At 39.1% G+C, this 17043-nt stretch overlaps 1 long non-coding RNA gene across 1 annotated transcript; it reads left to right on the top strand.

Annotated features, from left to right (window-relative positions):
- Window positions 1–4904: 4904 nt before the first annotated feature.
- On the top strand, window positions 4905–10271 carry LOC125677029 (uncharacterized). Its single transcript, XR_008801009.1, has 4 exons — window positions 4905–5498; window positions 8211–8272; window positions 8539–8586; window positions 8807–10271. It is a non-coding gene; the product is annotated as an uncharacterized LOC125677029 (long non-coding RNA).
- Window positions 10272–17043: the final 6772 nt, after the last annotated feature.

Raw genomic sequence — 17043 nt, 5'->3', positions numbered from 1 at the left:
GGCCTGAGTCTAACACTAATTAGCATGTGATTGAGTTCAGGGGCCTGATTCTAACACTAATTAGCATGTGATTGAGTTCACGGGCCTGATTCTAATACTAATTAGCATGTGATTGAGTTCACGGACCTGCTTCTAACACTAATTAGGATATGATCCAGTTCACGGGCCTGATTCTAACATTAATTAAAATGTGATCCAGTTCACGGTCCCGATTCTAACACTAATTAGCATGTGATTGAGTTCACGGGCCTGATTCTAACACTAATTAGGATATGATCCAGTTCACGGGCCTGATTCTAACATTAATCAAAATGTGATCCAGTTCACGGGCCTGATTCTAACACTAACTAGCATGTGATTAAGTTCACGGGCCTGTCTCTAACACTAAATAGGATGTGATTGAGTTCACGGGCCTGACTCTAACACTAATTAGGATATGATCCAGTTCACGGGCCTGATTCTAACATTAATTAGGATGTGATTGAGTTCACGGGCCTGATTCTAACACTAATCAGGATATGATGCAGTTTACGGGCCTGATTCTAACACTAATTAAAATGTGATCCAGTTCACGGGCCTGAGTCTAACACTAATTAGCATGTGATTGAGTTCAGGGGCCTGATTCTAACACTAATTAGCATGTGATTGAGTTCACGGGCCTGATTCTAACACTAATCAGGATATGATGCAGTTTACGGGCCTGATTCTAACACTAATTAAAATGTGATCCAGTTCACGGGCCTGAGTCTAACACTAATTAGCATGTGATTGAGTTCAGGGGCCTGATTCTAACACTAATTAGCATGTGATTGAGTTCACGGGCCTGATTCTAATACTAATTAGCATGTGATTGAGTTCACGGACCTGCTTCTAACACTAATTAGGATATGATCCAGTTCACGGGCCTGATTCTAACATTAATTAAAATGTGATCCAGTTCACGGTCCCGATTCTAACACTAATTAGCATGTGATTGAGTTCACGGGCCTGATTCTAACACTAATTAGGATATGATCCAGTTCACGGGCCTGATTCTAACATTAATTAAAATGTGATCCAGTTCACGGTCCCGATTCTAACACTAATTAGCATGTGATTGAGTTCACGGGCCTGCTTCTAACACTAATTAGGATATGATCCAGTTCACGGGCCTGATTCTAACACTAACTAGCATGTGGTTGACTTCACGGGCCTGATTCTAACACTAATTAAATGTGATTGAGTTCACGGGCCTGATTCTAAAACTAATCAGGATATGATCCAGTTCACGGGCTTGATTCTAACACTAATTAAAATGTGATCCAGTTCACGGGCCTGATTCTAACACTAACTAGCATGTGATTGAGTTCACGGGCCTGATTCTAACACTAATTAGCATGTGATTGAGTTCACGGGCCTGATTCTAATACTAATTAGGATATGATCCAGTTCACGGGCCTGATTCTAATACTAATCAAAATGTGATCCAGTTCACGGGCCTGCTTCTAACACTAACTAGCATGTGATTGAGTTCACGGGCCTGATTCTAACACTAACTAGCATGTGATTGAGTTCACGGGCCTGATTCTAACACTAATTAGGATATGATCCAGTTCACGGGCCTGATTCTAACACTAATCAAAATGTGATCCAGTTCACGGGCCTGATTCTAACACTAACTAGCATGTGGTTGACTTCACGGGCCTGATTCTAACACTAATTAAATGTGATTGAGTTCACGGGCCTAATTCTAACATTAAGTAAAATGTGATTGAGTTCACGGGCCTGATTCTAAAACTAATCAGGATATGATCCATTTCACGGGCTTGATTCTAACACTAATTAAAATGTGATTGAGTTCACGGGCTTGATTCTAACACTAACTAGCATGTGATTGAGTTCACGGGCCTGATTCTAACACTAATTAGCATGTGATTGAGTTCACGGGCCTGATTCTAATACTAATTAGGATATGATCCAGTTCACGGGCCTGATTCTAACACCAATCAAAATGTGATCCAGTTCACGGGCCTGATTCTAACACTAACTAGCATGTGATTGAGTTCACGGGCTTGCTTCTAACACTAATTAGGATATGATCCAGTTCACGGGCCTGATTCTAACACTAATCAAAATGTGATCCAGTTCACGGGCCTGATTCTAACACTAACTAGCATGTGATTGAGTTCACGGGCCTGATTCTAACACTAATTAGGATATGATCCAGTTCACGGGCCTGATTCTAACACTAATCAAAATGTGATCCAGTTCACGGGCCTGATTCTAACACTAACTAGCATGTGATTAAGTTCACGGGCCTGATTCTAACACTAATTAGGATATGATCCAGTTCACGGGCCTGATTCTAACACTAATCAAAATGTGATCCAGTTCACGGGCCTGATTCTAACACTAATTAAAATGTGATTGAGTTCACGGGCCTGATTCTAACACTAATTAGCATGTGATCCAGTTCACGGGCCTGATTCAACACTAATCAAAATGTGATCCAGTTCACGGGCCTGATTCTAACACTAACTAGCATGTGATTGAGTTCACGGGCCTGATTCTAACACTAATTAACATGTGATTGAGTTCACGGGCCTGATTCTAATACTAATTAGGATATGATCCAGTTCACGGGCCTGATTCTAACACTAATCAAAATGTGATCCAGTTCACGGGCCTGATTCTAACACTAATTAAAATGTGATTGAGTTCACGGGCCTGATTCTAACACTAATTAGCATGTGATCCAGTTCACGGGCCTGATTCAACACTAAGCAAAATGTGATCCAGTTCACAGGCCTGATTCTAACACTAACTAGCATGTGATTGAGTTCACGGGCCTGCTTCTAATACTAATTAGGATATGATCCAGTTCACGGGCCTGATTCTAACACTAATCAAAATGTGATCCAGTTCACGGGCCTGATTCTAACACTAACTGGCATGTGGTTGACTTCACGGGCCTGATTCTAACACTAATTAAATTTGATTGAGTTCACGGGCCTAATTCTAACACTAAGTAAAATGTGATTGAGTTCACGGGCCTGCTTCTAACACTAATTAGGATATGATCCAGTTCACGGGCTTGATTCTAACACTAATCAGGATATGATCCAGTTCACGGGCCTGATTCTAACACTAACTAGCATGTGGTTGACTTCACGGGCTTGATTCTAACACTAATTAAATGTGATTGAGTTCACGGGCCTAATTCTAACACTAAGTAAAATGTGATTGAGTTCACGGGCCTGATTCTAAAACTAATCAGGATATGATCCAGTTCACGGGCTTGATTCTAACACTAATTAAAATGTGATCCAGTTCACGGGCCTGATTCTAACACTAATCAAAATGTGATTGAGTTCACGGGCCTGATTCTAACACTAACTAGCATGTGATTGACTTCACGGGCCTGATTCTAACACAAATTCGGATATGATCCAGTTCAGGGGCCTGATTCTAACACTAATTAGGATATGATCCAGTTCACGGGCCTGATTCTAACACTAATTGAAATGTGATTGAGTTCACGGGCCTGATTCTAACACTAGTTAGCATGTGATTGAGTTCACGGGCCTGATTCTAACACTAATTAGCATGTGATTGAGTTCACGGGCCTGATTCTAACACTAATTAGGATATGATCCAGTTCACGGGCCTGATTCTAACACTAATTAGGATATGCTCCAGTTCAGGGGGCTGACTCTAACACTAATTAGGATGTGTTTAAGATCACAGGCCTCTAATGAGAATTATAACATTATTATTTATTTCCACAAATCACATTTTCATACAACTCTTTATAGTGAAATGTTACACACATCTATTTTGATTTAAATCGTATCATTGATTATTCATCTATAACTTAGACTTTTGAAATATTTTATTATACCCCCCGCAACAAGTTGTGTGTGTGTGTGTGGGGGGGGGGGTATACTGGAATCGGGTTGTCCGTCTGTCTGTTCGTCCGTCTGTAGACGCAATGGTTTCCGGGCTCTAAAGCATTATCCTTTCCACCTACCGTCACCATATCATATATATGGACTACCCATGGGATGAAGATGTTCCCTATCGATTTTGGGGTCAAAAGGTCAAAGGTCACGCGCACTGGACATCAAAGTAGCAATATGGTTTCCATTTAAATTCTTTAACGGCTTTTTTCATCGCATGGAGATGCTGTGTTCCTAGATACCTTTTGGATCATAATATTGAAGTTTTACCTATTTCCAACACCCTTTAGGAGATTGGGGTAAGCGAGGGGTATTCTTAGTGAGCATTGCTCACAGTACCTCTTGTTTTAACAGGTTGTTTTTTTTTACAATAACTATCGGAAAAGACTAACAAAATTGATGTTCCTATCATGCATAAATCTAAATAAATCATTGATTTTGCAAAATCTGATGACATCATAGGAGGGTGGAATTACTTTAAGTTATGTTTAGTGCTGTGTGTATATAAACATGCACTCATATAATTATATCTTCCCTCTTCCAGGGGGAGACATATTGTATTTGTACTTTCTGTCCGTCCTTCCTTCTGTCACAAAATCTTGTGAACGCTTCTCCACCTATATGGCTTATCAGATAGACTTGAAACTTTGTACAATGCTTCATTGTCATTTGCAGATGTGAATATTGTTGGGACGGGAGGATCCAATTGTTTTCCTAAGAGTTATAGTGGATCTAAGAGGGGTGGAAGATGTAAAATAGCTTATGAACTCTTCTCCTCCCATATGGCTTATTGGATAGACTTGAAACTTTGTACAATGCTTAATTGTCATTTGTAGATGTGCATATTGTCGGAATGGGAGGATCCAAAGTTTTTCCTAAAAGATATAGTGGATCTAAAAGGGGTGGAGGATGTTAAAATACCTTGTGAACACTTCTCCTATATGGCTTATCTGATAGGCTTGAGAATTTGTACAATGCTTCAATGCCATTTGTAGATGTGCAAGTTGTAGGGACAGGAGGATCCAATTGCTATCCTTAAAGTTAAAGTGGATCTGAGGGGTGTAGGGTATAAAATAGTGTGTGAACGCTTCTCCTCCTATATGGCTTATCAGAGTTCATGTCTATCTTCCTGCCCATGCTTTCTCCTCCATACTATTCAATACATTAAGGGGGATGTTTCCTATATTTTACGAATTAATTGGTTGATTGACAACAAACTTGGTACAGTTGTACAGCATATATAAGGAGTAGATGACCCCTATTGATTCTTAGGTCACATGGTCAGTCCACTCTTGACATAGGAAGGTATTGTCTGCTCAATATTTTGAATTGGTGTAACTACTATCAATTAAATGAGGCACGGGTATAACCCTTTCAATTTTGCAACTTGGGGGGCATATGTGTTTTAGAAACATCTCTTGTGTTGAATTATATGAATTACAGTTTTTAGTGTGCTCAGTTTAGAGAATAGCATAAAAGTATTTGATAATTAAATATCTTGCAGATTGGCAGTTTACTCCATGCACCGACAGGAATGATAAACTGTGATATTCGTAAATGGTGAGCATTTATATTTTTAGCTCACCTGAGCCAAAGGCTCAAGTGAGCTTTTCTGATCAAAATTTGCCCGTTGTCTGTCGTCGTCGGCGTCATAAACGTTTTACATTTTCGACTTCTTCTCAAGAACCGCTGGACCAATTTCAACCAAACTTCCCACAAAGCATCCTTGAGTGAAGGGCTTTCAAGTTTGTTCAAAAGAAGGGCCATGTCCCTTTCAAAGGGGAGATAATCACAAAAATGCAAAAATAGGGTGGGGTCATTAAAAAATCTTCTAATCAAGAGCCACTCGGCCAGAAAAGCTGAAATTTACATGACAGCTTACTGGCATAGTACAAATTCACGTTGATTAAAATCATGGCCCCTGGGGGTTGGATGGGGCCACAATAGGGGATCAAAGTTTTACATACAAATATATAAGGAAAATGTTTAAAAATCTTCTCAAGAACCACTGATCCAGAAAAACTGATATTTACATGAAAGCTTTCTGACATAATGCAGATTCAAGTTTGTTCAAATCATGGCCCCCGGGTGTTGGATGGGGCCACAATAGGGGATCAAAGTTTTTACATACAAATATATAAGGAAAATGTTTAAAAATCTTTTTCTCAAGAACCACTGAGCCAGAAAAGCTGATATTGACATGAAAGCTTCCTGACATATTTCAGATTTCAGTTTGTGAAAATTATGGCTCCCAGGGGTAGGATGGGGTCACATGGGGGATCAAAGTTTTGCATACAAATATATAGGAAAAATCTTTAAATACATATGTATGAGCCAAAGTGACTCAGGTGAGCGATGTGGTCCTTGGGCCTCTTGTTTGTATGTGGCTGTGGTAGACAATTTTTAGTTCATCCTAGCTCCTAATTATTCAAATCCATTGGCCAGGGGTTGTGGGGAAAACATGATTTACATCTACATCCTTACTTCTGAAAACAATGTCCACTTCAAAACCATGTATTAACAAGACAACAGTATTTTTCCAGTGAGGAAGAAGACCATGAAAGACACCACCAGTTTATAAAACAAGGGGCCCATGGGCCACATCGCTCACCTGTGTCACCTTGGTCCACATCAGAAGATTTTCCATATCTATTTGCATGTAAAACCGTAGTCCCTATTATGGCCCCAAACCTACCCCTGGAGGCCATGGTTTTTGCAAACTTGAATCTACACTATGTCAGAAAGCTTTCATGTAAATGTGAACTTCTTTGGTCCAATGGTTCTTGAGAAGAAGATTTTTAAAGATTTTCCCTATATATTTGTATGTAAAACTTTGATCCCCTATTGTGGCCCCATTCTACCCCAGGGGGGCATGCTTTTAACAAACCTGAATCTGCACTATATCAGAAAGCTTTCATATAAATCTCAGCTTTTCTGCCTTAGTGGTTGTGGGAAGAAGATTTTTAAAGATTTTTCCTATAAATTTGTATGTAAAACTTTGATGCCCCCCTTGAGGCCCCATCCAATCCCCGGGGTCCATGATTTTAACAAACTTGAATCTGCACTATATCAACAAAACAAAAACAACAACAACAAAAAACCGAAAAAAACAACAACAAACAACAACAAAAAACTTTGACCCCCTATTGTGGCCCCATCCTACCCCAGGGGGCCATGATTTTAACAATTTAGAACCTGCATTATATAAGGAAGCTTTCATATAAATCTCAGCTTTTCTGGCTCAGTGGTTCTTGAGAAAAAGATTTTTAAAGATTTTCCCTATATAATTGTATGTAAAACTTTGATCCCCTATTGTGGCCCCATCCGACCCCCGGGGGCCATGATTTTAACAATTTACAATCTGCACTATATCAGAAAGCTTTCATATAAATTTCAGCTTTTCTGGCTCAGTGGTTCTTGAGAAGAAGATTTTTCCTATATATTTGTATGTAAAACTTTGATCCCCTATTGTGGCCCCATCCGACCCCCGGGGGCCATGATTTTAACAATTTAGAATCTGCATTATATAAGGAAGCTTTCATATAAATCTCAGCTTTTCTGGCTCAGTGGTTCTTGAGAAGAAGATTTTTAAATATTTTCCCTATATATTTGTATGTAAAACTTTGATCCCCTATTGTGGCCCCATCCGAGCCCCGGGGGCCATGATTTTAACCATTTAGAATCTGCACTACCTAATAAAGCTTATCTATAAATTTCATCTTTTCTGGCCCAGTGGTTCTTGAGAAGAAGATTTTTTAATGACCCTACCCTATTTTTACCTTTTCTTGATTATCTCCCCTTGGAAGGTGGCCTGGCCCTTTATTTTAACAATTTAGAATTCCCTTTACCTAAGGATGCTTTGTGCCAACTTTGGTTGAAATTGGCCCAGTGGTTGTTGAGAAGAAGTTGAAAATGTGAAAAGTTTACAGACGGACGGACAGACGGACGGAGGGACGCCGGAATACGGGTGATCAGAAAAGCTCACTTGAGCTTTCAGCTTAGGTGAACTAAAAATCCGTTCAATAAATATATTAAACTTTACTGCTTTGGGGAAAGTATATTGATATATTGGTAAGAAAGTAATTTTCTAAAGAATCAGCAGCTCACATTTTGATTACTTTGATATGATAGGAATTAGTCAATATATATTTTGGGTATGGATCCAAAATACACATCTTTATGAAGTTGAATGAACATGTTTGCTCAATTTTTACACAAGTAGTGCATCACATAACATATTAAAGCTTTCTAATCCGACTCTTTTATTTTTAGGAACTGGGACACGTTCTAAATATACTCAGGGACAGAATGATGTGCAGCAAGGCTCGTCATGGGTAGAGATACTCCCATTTAATATTGATACTTTTCATATCCAAGCATGTATATGGCTAGGTTGTATAATGTTTGTTATAATTATCTAAATTATGTCCTTCCTTCCATCTATTGTTCTGTGTGTTGATTTCTCACCACTCTGCAAGAAAGGGCATTCATGTCTATTTCATAGACGATCCTACATGTAGTTGCAATTGAATCATAAATTATTCCCAAAGAGTTCATGATTTTATCATGTTTTGAATATAATATTTTTTCAATATTTCAGATTTTACCAAATACAGAACACTGCAAGGCTTGCAAAATGAAGACCTCAGTAAAAAATTTTCTACATTATCCACTGTAAGGCTACTTACCAGTAATTCATATCTAGAACTTAAACATATCATCCTTGAAACAATAAAAACTAATTTAATATAGTATATTTATGTATGTTATGCTTTTTCAACCTTTAAATTTTTTAAAGACAGTATAGTTTATTATGATTGCACAATATTTAAAGTTTAAATTTTCATAGAATTTTGTTTGCTCTCCAGAATGGCAGCTCACTACCTGCCCCTTGTGATGTTAAAAGAGGCCGTTGTTCTCATTTGTTCCAAAACAGGAATGGCATATGAGGAGGCCAACAGAAGATGCACCTCCACTGACCTCCACGGAGTGTGCACTCACAAAACGAATAAATTATTATTTCTTTTGTTTGTAATTGTATATTGTCAACAAGGTCAAAGGCACTTGATCCGATGCCAAACTTTTGCATTTCTTTTGCTTTGTGGTAAATTTTCTTCAGCAACATTAACATTGTTTAAATTGTTTTCTTTGGAGAGTTTACATGTACACATGGATCATTTGTATATTAGAATTATAGCATTGTTTAATTCAACTCATTCTTATCATAGAGGTTATTATATACTGCAGGCAACGACTTGTAAAGGGTATACTGTTTTAACTTACATGCAAAGCAGTATTATGAAACTCTGTAGTTGATAAGGACATATATCACATATCGATATGCATATTTACAGGAAACTCTGATGTATTTTAAATCTGAACGTTAATTTAAAAGTGGGGAGAAATAGCATTGGATGAAAAAAGACACATATGAAGAAAATTATTCCATACGTAAATACTTTTTATCTCACCAGAGCTGAAAGCTCAAGTGAGCTTTTCTGATCGCCTGTTGTTCATTGTCTGTCCGTGATTAAACATTTTATATTTTCTCCAGAAGCACTGGGCCAATAATAACCAAACTTAGCCAAAAGTATCCTTGGGTAAAGGGCTTTCGAGTTTGTTCAAATGAAGGGCCATGCCCTCTTCAAAGGGGAGATGACCACAAAAATAGGGTGGGTCGTTTAATTTGTTTATCAAGAACCATTGGGCCAGAAGAGCTGAAATGTACATGAAAGCTTCCTGACATAGTACAGATCCAAGTTTATTGAAATCATGGCCTCCAGGGGTTGTATGGGGCCACAATAGAGAATCAAAGTTTTACATACAATTATTCAGGAAAACTTTCAATATGAGCCAAGGTGGCTCAGGTGAGCGATGTGGCCCATGGGCCTCTTGTTCAACATATAGAATAAATAGTTATGTTGTATTTCCCATGGAACATTGAAACGTTTAATGCGTTTACCAATTAATCACTGAAAGAAAGATAAAATTGTTGTTTCATATGTTTTATGAAAACTTAAAGATGTTTCATTTCTTTTCATGAAAGACCCCTTAATTACCCAGTAATAAATAATCAATTCTTAACAGATTATGTAAATTTGATTTATATTAAGGATGTTTGATCTGATTACCCATCATTATCAATCTGTCTAATATGGCCATCATGTGTTACTATTAATTGCTACGCAATCTTGGAGCATGAGGTAGAATGCGAGCCAGCTCTTTCATAAGTACATGTATCTGGAAAATATTTCAATGTCAAAGGTTACAACAATGTGATAATTTAATCATTGTATGTCTAAGGTGTTGATAATAAAACTGTTATCTGTTCAACTTTTTCTTCTTAATTAAAATCAAGACTAAGTACCAGAGGAAATTGTGGAAAAAAATGTCTGTCAAATACGTCAAGCTCTTACATGTAGTAGTTGCAGATTCAACTATTTATAGAGATACTGAGTTATGATGCACACAAAAATGGATCTGGCACAAAAATGTTGATTTAGCTCAAGATGACTGGAAAAGTCTATAACACAGAGAGACTGGGTATTTATTCAATTGTGATTGATTGATTGAATATTGTTAAACGTCCCTCTCGAGAATATTTCACTCACATTGAGACGTCACCACTGGCGGTGAAGGGCTGTAAAATTTAGGCCTATGCTCGGCGCTTATAGCCATTGAGCAGGGAGGAATCTTTATTGTCCCACACCTGCTGTGACACAGGACCTCTGTTTTTGCGGTCTCATCCGAAGGACCGCCCCATTTAATCGCCTCTTACGACAAACAAGGGGGTACTGAGGATCTATTCTAACCCGAATCCCCACGAGACTATTCAATTGTGCCTGATGATTAAACTAATAATAAACATGTATGGAAAATTTATTATCAGTGAAATACGATACTGTTGTACAGAGACAAAGTTGCATTTTATAGGATAAGACAGTGTAAGGCTCTACAGGGACTAGGTTAGGCTCTACAGGGACTGGGTTATACTCTACAGGGACTAGGTTATACTCTACAGGGACTAGGTTATGCTCTACAGGGACTAGGCTATGCTCTACAGGGACTAGGTTATACTCTACAGGGACTAGGTTATGCTCTACAGGGACTAGGTTATGCTCTACAGGGACTATGTTATACTCTACAGGGACTAGGTTATGCTCTACAGGGACTGGGTTATACTCTACAGGGACTAGGTTATACTCTACAGGGACTATGTTATGCTCTACAGGGACTAGGTTATGCTCTACAGGGACTAGGTTATACTCTACAGGGACGGGGTTATACTCTACAGGGACTAGGTTATACTCTACAGGGACTAGGTTATGCTCTACAGGGATTAGGTTATGCTCTACAGGGACTAGGTTATACTCTACAGGGACAGGGACTAGGTTATGCTCTACAGGGACGGGGTTATACTCTACAGGGACTGGGTTATACTCTACAGGGACTAGGTTATACTCTACAGGGACTAGGTTATGCTCTACAGGGACTAGGTTATGCTCTACAGGGACTAAGCTATGCTCTACAAGGACTGGGTTAGGGTTTACAAGGATTGGATTAGATGCATGTGAACTGGATCATATCCTAATTAGTATTAGAGTCAGGCCCGTGAACTCAATCACATTTTTGATTAGTGTTAGAATCAGGTCCATGAACTGAATCATATCCTAATTAGTGTTAGAATCAGGCCCGTGAACTCAATCACATCCTAATTAGTGTTAGAAATAGGCCCGTGAACTGGATCATATCCTAATTAGTGTTAGAATCAGGCCCGTGAACTCAATCACATCCTAATTAGTGTTATAGTCAGGCCCGTGAAATGGATCATATCCTATTTAGAGGCCCATGAACTGAATCACATCTTAATCAGTGTTAAAATTAGGCCCGTGAACTGGATCATATCCTAATTAGTGTTAGAATTAGGCCCGTGAACTGGATCATATCCTAATTAGTGTTAGAATCAGGCCCGTGAAATGGATCATATCCTAATTAGTGTTAGAGTCAGGCCCGTGAACGGGATCATCTCCTAATTAGAGGCCCGTGCACTGAATCACATCTTAATCAGTGTTAGAATTAGGCCCTTTAACTGGATCATATCCTAATTAGCGTTACAGTTAGGCCCATGAACTCAATCACATTTTATTTAGTGTTAGAATCAGGCCCGTGAACTGGATCACATCCTAATTAGTGTTAGAATCAGGCCCGTGAACTCAATCACATCCTAATTAGTGTTAGAATTAGGCCCGTGAACTCGATCATACCCTAATTAGTGTTAGAATCAGGACCGTGAAGTCAATCACATCCTAATTAGTGTTAAAGTCAGGCCCGTGAAATGGATCATATCCTATTTAGAGGCCCATGAACTGAATCACATCTTAATCAGTGTTAAAATTAGGCCCGTGAACATGATCATATCCTAATTATTGTTAGAATCAGGCCCGTGAACTCAATCACATCTTAATTAGTGTTAGAGTCAGGTCCGTGAACTGGATCATATCCTAATTAGAGACCTGTTAACTGAATCACATCTTAATTAGTGGTAGAATGAGGTCCGTGAACATGATCATATCCTAATTAGTGTTAGAATAAGGCCCGTGAACTCAATCACATCCTAATTAGTGTTAGAGTTGGGCCCGTGAACTGGATCACATCCTAATTAGTGGTAGAATCAGGCCCGTGAACTCAATCACATCCTAATTAGTGTTAGAGTCAGGCCCGTGAACTGGATCATATCCTAATTAGAGGCCCGTGAACTGAATCACATCTTAATCAGTGTTAGAATTAGGCCCGTGAACTGGATCATATCCTAATTAGTGTTAGAATCAGGCCCGTAAACTCTATCACATCCTAATTAGTGTTAGAGTCAGGCCCGTGAACTCAATCACATCTTAATTAGTGTTAGAATTAGGCCCGTGAACTGGATCATATCCTAATTAGTGTTAGAATCAGGCCCGTGAACTCAATCACATCCTAATTAGTGTTAGAGTCAGGCCCGTGAACTGGATCATATCCTAATTAGAGGCCCGTGAACTGAATCACATCTTAATCAGTGTTAGAATTAGGCCCGTGAACTGGATCATATCCTAATTAGTGTTAGAATCAGGCCCGTGAACTCAATCACATCCTAATTAGTGTTAGAATTAGGCCCGTGAACTGGATCATACCCTAATTAGTGTTAGAATCAGGATCGTGAACTCAATCACATCCTAATTAGTGTTAGAGTCAGGCCCGTGAACTGGATCATATCCTAATTAGTGTTAGAATCAGGCCCGTGAACTGGATCATATCCTAATTAGTGTTAGAATCAGGCCCGTAAACTCTATCACATCCTAATTAGTGTTAGAGTCAGGCCCGTGAACTCAATCACATCTTAATTAGTGTTAGAATTAGGCCCGTGAACTGGATCATATCCTAATTAGTGTTAGAATCAGGCCCGTGAACTCAATCACATCCTAATTAGTGTTAGAATTAGGCCCGTGAACTGGATCATACCCTAATTAGTGTTAGAATCAGGATCGTGAACTCAATCACATCCTAATTAGTGTTAGAGTCAGGCCCGTGAACTCAATCACATCTTAATTAGTGTTAGAATTAGGCCCGTGAACTGGATCATATCCTAATTAGTGTTAGAATCAGGCCCGTGAACTCAATCACATCCTAATTAGTGTTAAAGTCAGGCCCGTGAACTGGATCATATCCTAATTAGAGGCCCGTGAACTGAATCACATCTTAATCAGTGTTAAAATTAGGCCCGTGAACTGGATCATATCCTAATTAGTGTTAGAATTAGGCCCGTGAACTGGATCATATCCTAATTAGTGTTAGAATCAGGCCCGTGAAATGGATCATATCCTAATTAGTGTTAGAGTCAGGCCCGTGAACTGGATCATATCCTAATTAGAGACCTGTTAACTGAATCACATCTTAATTAGTGGTAGAATGAGGCCCGTGAACTGGATCATATCCTAATTAGTGTTAGAATCAGGCCCGTAAACTGAATCACATCCTAATTAGTGTTAGAGTCAGGCCCGTGAACTGAATCACATCTTAATTAGTGTTAGAATTAGGCCCGTAAATTGGATCATATCCTAATTAGTGTTAGAATCAGGCCCGTGAACTCAATCACATCCTAATTAGTGTTAGAGTCAGGCCCGTGAACTGGATCATATCCTAATTAGAGGCCCGTGAACTGAATCACATCTTAATTAGTGTTAGAATGAGGTCCGTGAACTCAATCACATCCTAATTAGTGTTAGAATCAGGCCCGTGAACTCAATCACATCCTAATTAGTGTTAGAGTCAGGCCCGTGTACTCAATCACATCCTAATTAGTGTTAGAAATGGGTCCGTGAACTGGGTCACATCCTAATTAGTGTTAGAGTCAGGCCCGTGAACTGGATCATATCCTAATTAGAGGCCCGTGAACTGAATCACATCTTAATTAGTGTTAGAATGAGGTCCGTGAACTCAATCACATCCTAATTAGTGTTAGAGTCAGGCCCGTGAACTGGGTCATATCCTAATTAGAGGCCAGTGCACTGAATCACATCCTAATTAGTGTTAGAATCAGACCCGTGAACTCAATCACATCCTAATTAGTGTTAGAATTAGGTTCGTGAACTCAATCATATCCTAATTAGAGGCCCGTGAACTGAATCACATCTTAATTAGTGTTAGAATCAGGCCCGTGAACTGGATCATATCCTAATTAGTGTTAGAATCAGGCCTGTGTACTCAATCACATCCTAATTAGTGTTAGATTGGGTCCGTGAACTGGGTCACATCCTAATTAGTGTTAGAGTCAGGCCCGTGAACTGGGTCATATCCTAATTAGAGGCCAGTGAACTGAATCACATCTTAATTAGTGTTAGAATCAGGTCTGTGAACTGGAGCATATCCTAATTAGTGTTAGAATCAGGCCCGTGTACTCAATCACATCCTAATTAGTGTTAGAATCGGGTCCGTGAACTGGATCACATCCTAATTAGTGTTAGAATCAGGCCCGTGTACTCAATCACATGCTAATTAGTGTTAGAATCAGGCCCGTGAACTCAATCACATCCTAATTAGTGTTAGAGTCAGGCCCGTGAACTAGATCACATCCTAATTAGAGGCCCGTGAACTGAATCACATCTTAATTGGTGTTAGAGTCAGGCCTGTGAACTGAATCACATCCTAATTAGTGTTAGAAGCAATCCCGTGAACTCAATCACATCCTAATTAGTGTTAGAGTCAGGCCCGTGAACTGGATCATATCCTAATTAGAGGCCCGTGAACTGAATCTTATCCTAATTAGTATTAAAGTCAGGCCCGGAAACTGGATCACATTTTAATTCGTGTTAGAATCAGGCCCGTGAACAGAGTACAGCATCATATATAGGAAAACGAAAGTAGAAAGTATGACGTATGCAATTTGTGTGTGTTTGAGTGCACAGAGTTTCCGGTCGGATCAGTTCACGGGCTTATAGCCTTTCCCGAAAATTTCAATGTTACCCTCAACTACATGCAATATTTGTTTTATTATACTGAATGTTATGTTAACTGGAAAGCAGAAAAACTTACGTCTGTTGACATTTGATCAATCACTGTCATGCGATATTTCGTATTTCTATGCGGGTACTCGCGTTTATTACAAACGCTCAAACGACGTCGTCTAGCAATCTACGGCGAACCGTACGCGCATAAATTTGACGCATGTGATAATTTTTTATAATATCATCCGTTGTCAAGTACTGTTACCCGTTGCTAGATACTATCACCCTGGGGTGCGTGTTTTTTGTTCTCAGAGGGTAACAATATGTTTTTTCAAATGCTTCTCGACCAATCAGGTTCTAGTATTTTACATGGAAGTATAATAAAATAAAAAATCAAATTGACTGCTAATGATGATGCTATGACAAGAAGTAGACGGCAAAACGAAAGTGTAAAACAAACTGGAGCTTTCATAATTGTAGAAATTCACAATGCGTTTGGTGCACCCCGTTGTCACCTCTGCTGTATTGACATACATGTAGCCAAATCAGAAGACAGAATCGGTTTGATCTGTTGCAGGTTGGGTATACGATAATAGCACGGCTACCGAGCACTGCTTTGAGACTGAATTAGATTTCAGCAGTTATAAATGACTGTCTGACCTTTTGGACCTATATGTACAGTGTACAGCTGTAACTAGCGCTACTCCAGAAAAGAAATGGTTATTTCTTCTTTTTTACTAGAAAGTATGAGGGTTTCTGGATGATGTATTCAAATATTATTACTGAAGGTGTATGCCACATATGCATATCAAAATATACAGTTGTGACCAAAACAGCACTATTCTTTTCTAATTACCTCCCCATACGTCAAAAATTGTTTTATTGCAAGTCTAACATATTTTACATGTGAGCGCTAAATCATAAAGTTCACCAATTTTACATACGAGTCAGTCTGCTGTATATCAGATACACGGTATTTTGTGTTGAGCAAAGAATAAAGATGGTGGACAGGTACACTGCGCAGAGAAATTCCCCACGAGAAGAGGTTCAACAGTCGATCCATTAAATATCGACTTTGATTCGACCAAGAGAAACCCCTCTCGCCTGTTTCGTGCTTGTTTTATTCATAGAGAGTATGCACATATGTAAATCATAATCCAAGTAGATTGAATATATATAACAATCCCTCCAAGTTACCTCAGGTTGGTGATCTAACTTGTTCAACTAGCTGATCATTTTAAAGCATACCATCTTTGTAAAAGCGCCAAGAGACACAAACGGTAGTTCTAGGGCGACCAGGGCCGTAAATTACATGGAGGCGGAGGAGGCAGCTGCCTCCTCCAACTTTTGAGCCAAAAAAAATTAAAATTTAAAGTTCATTAGAATTTATGTTGTTTCCAATAACTAAGAACATGATACCTCCCTTAAAAAGCATTCCAAATCTTTCTTTTAGAATGAGTTAGTCAAGTAACATCTTAGAAGGCCCTAGAATCAAGGATTTTGCACGAAACGTGTTCAGTGTGCACAAAATGTGCTCAGTGTCTGAGGGCCTGGGTGGCCCCCAGACCCCCGCCTAATTTCCTGCCTCCTCCAAATTGAAGGTTAATTTACGGCCCTGGCGACTTCGG

This window comes from Ostrea edulis, chromosome 3 (genome assembly GCF_947568905.1).
Source record: "Ostrea edulis chromosome 3, xbOstEdul1.1, whole genome shotgun sequence".
Taxonomy (NCBI): Eukaryota; Metazoa; Mollusca; class Bivalvia; order Ostreida; family Ostreidae; genus Ostrea; species Ostrea edulis.
This window is presented reverse-complemented; position numbering and strand designations above follow the sequence as displayed.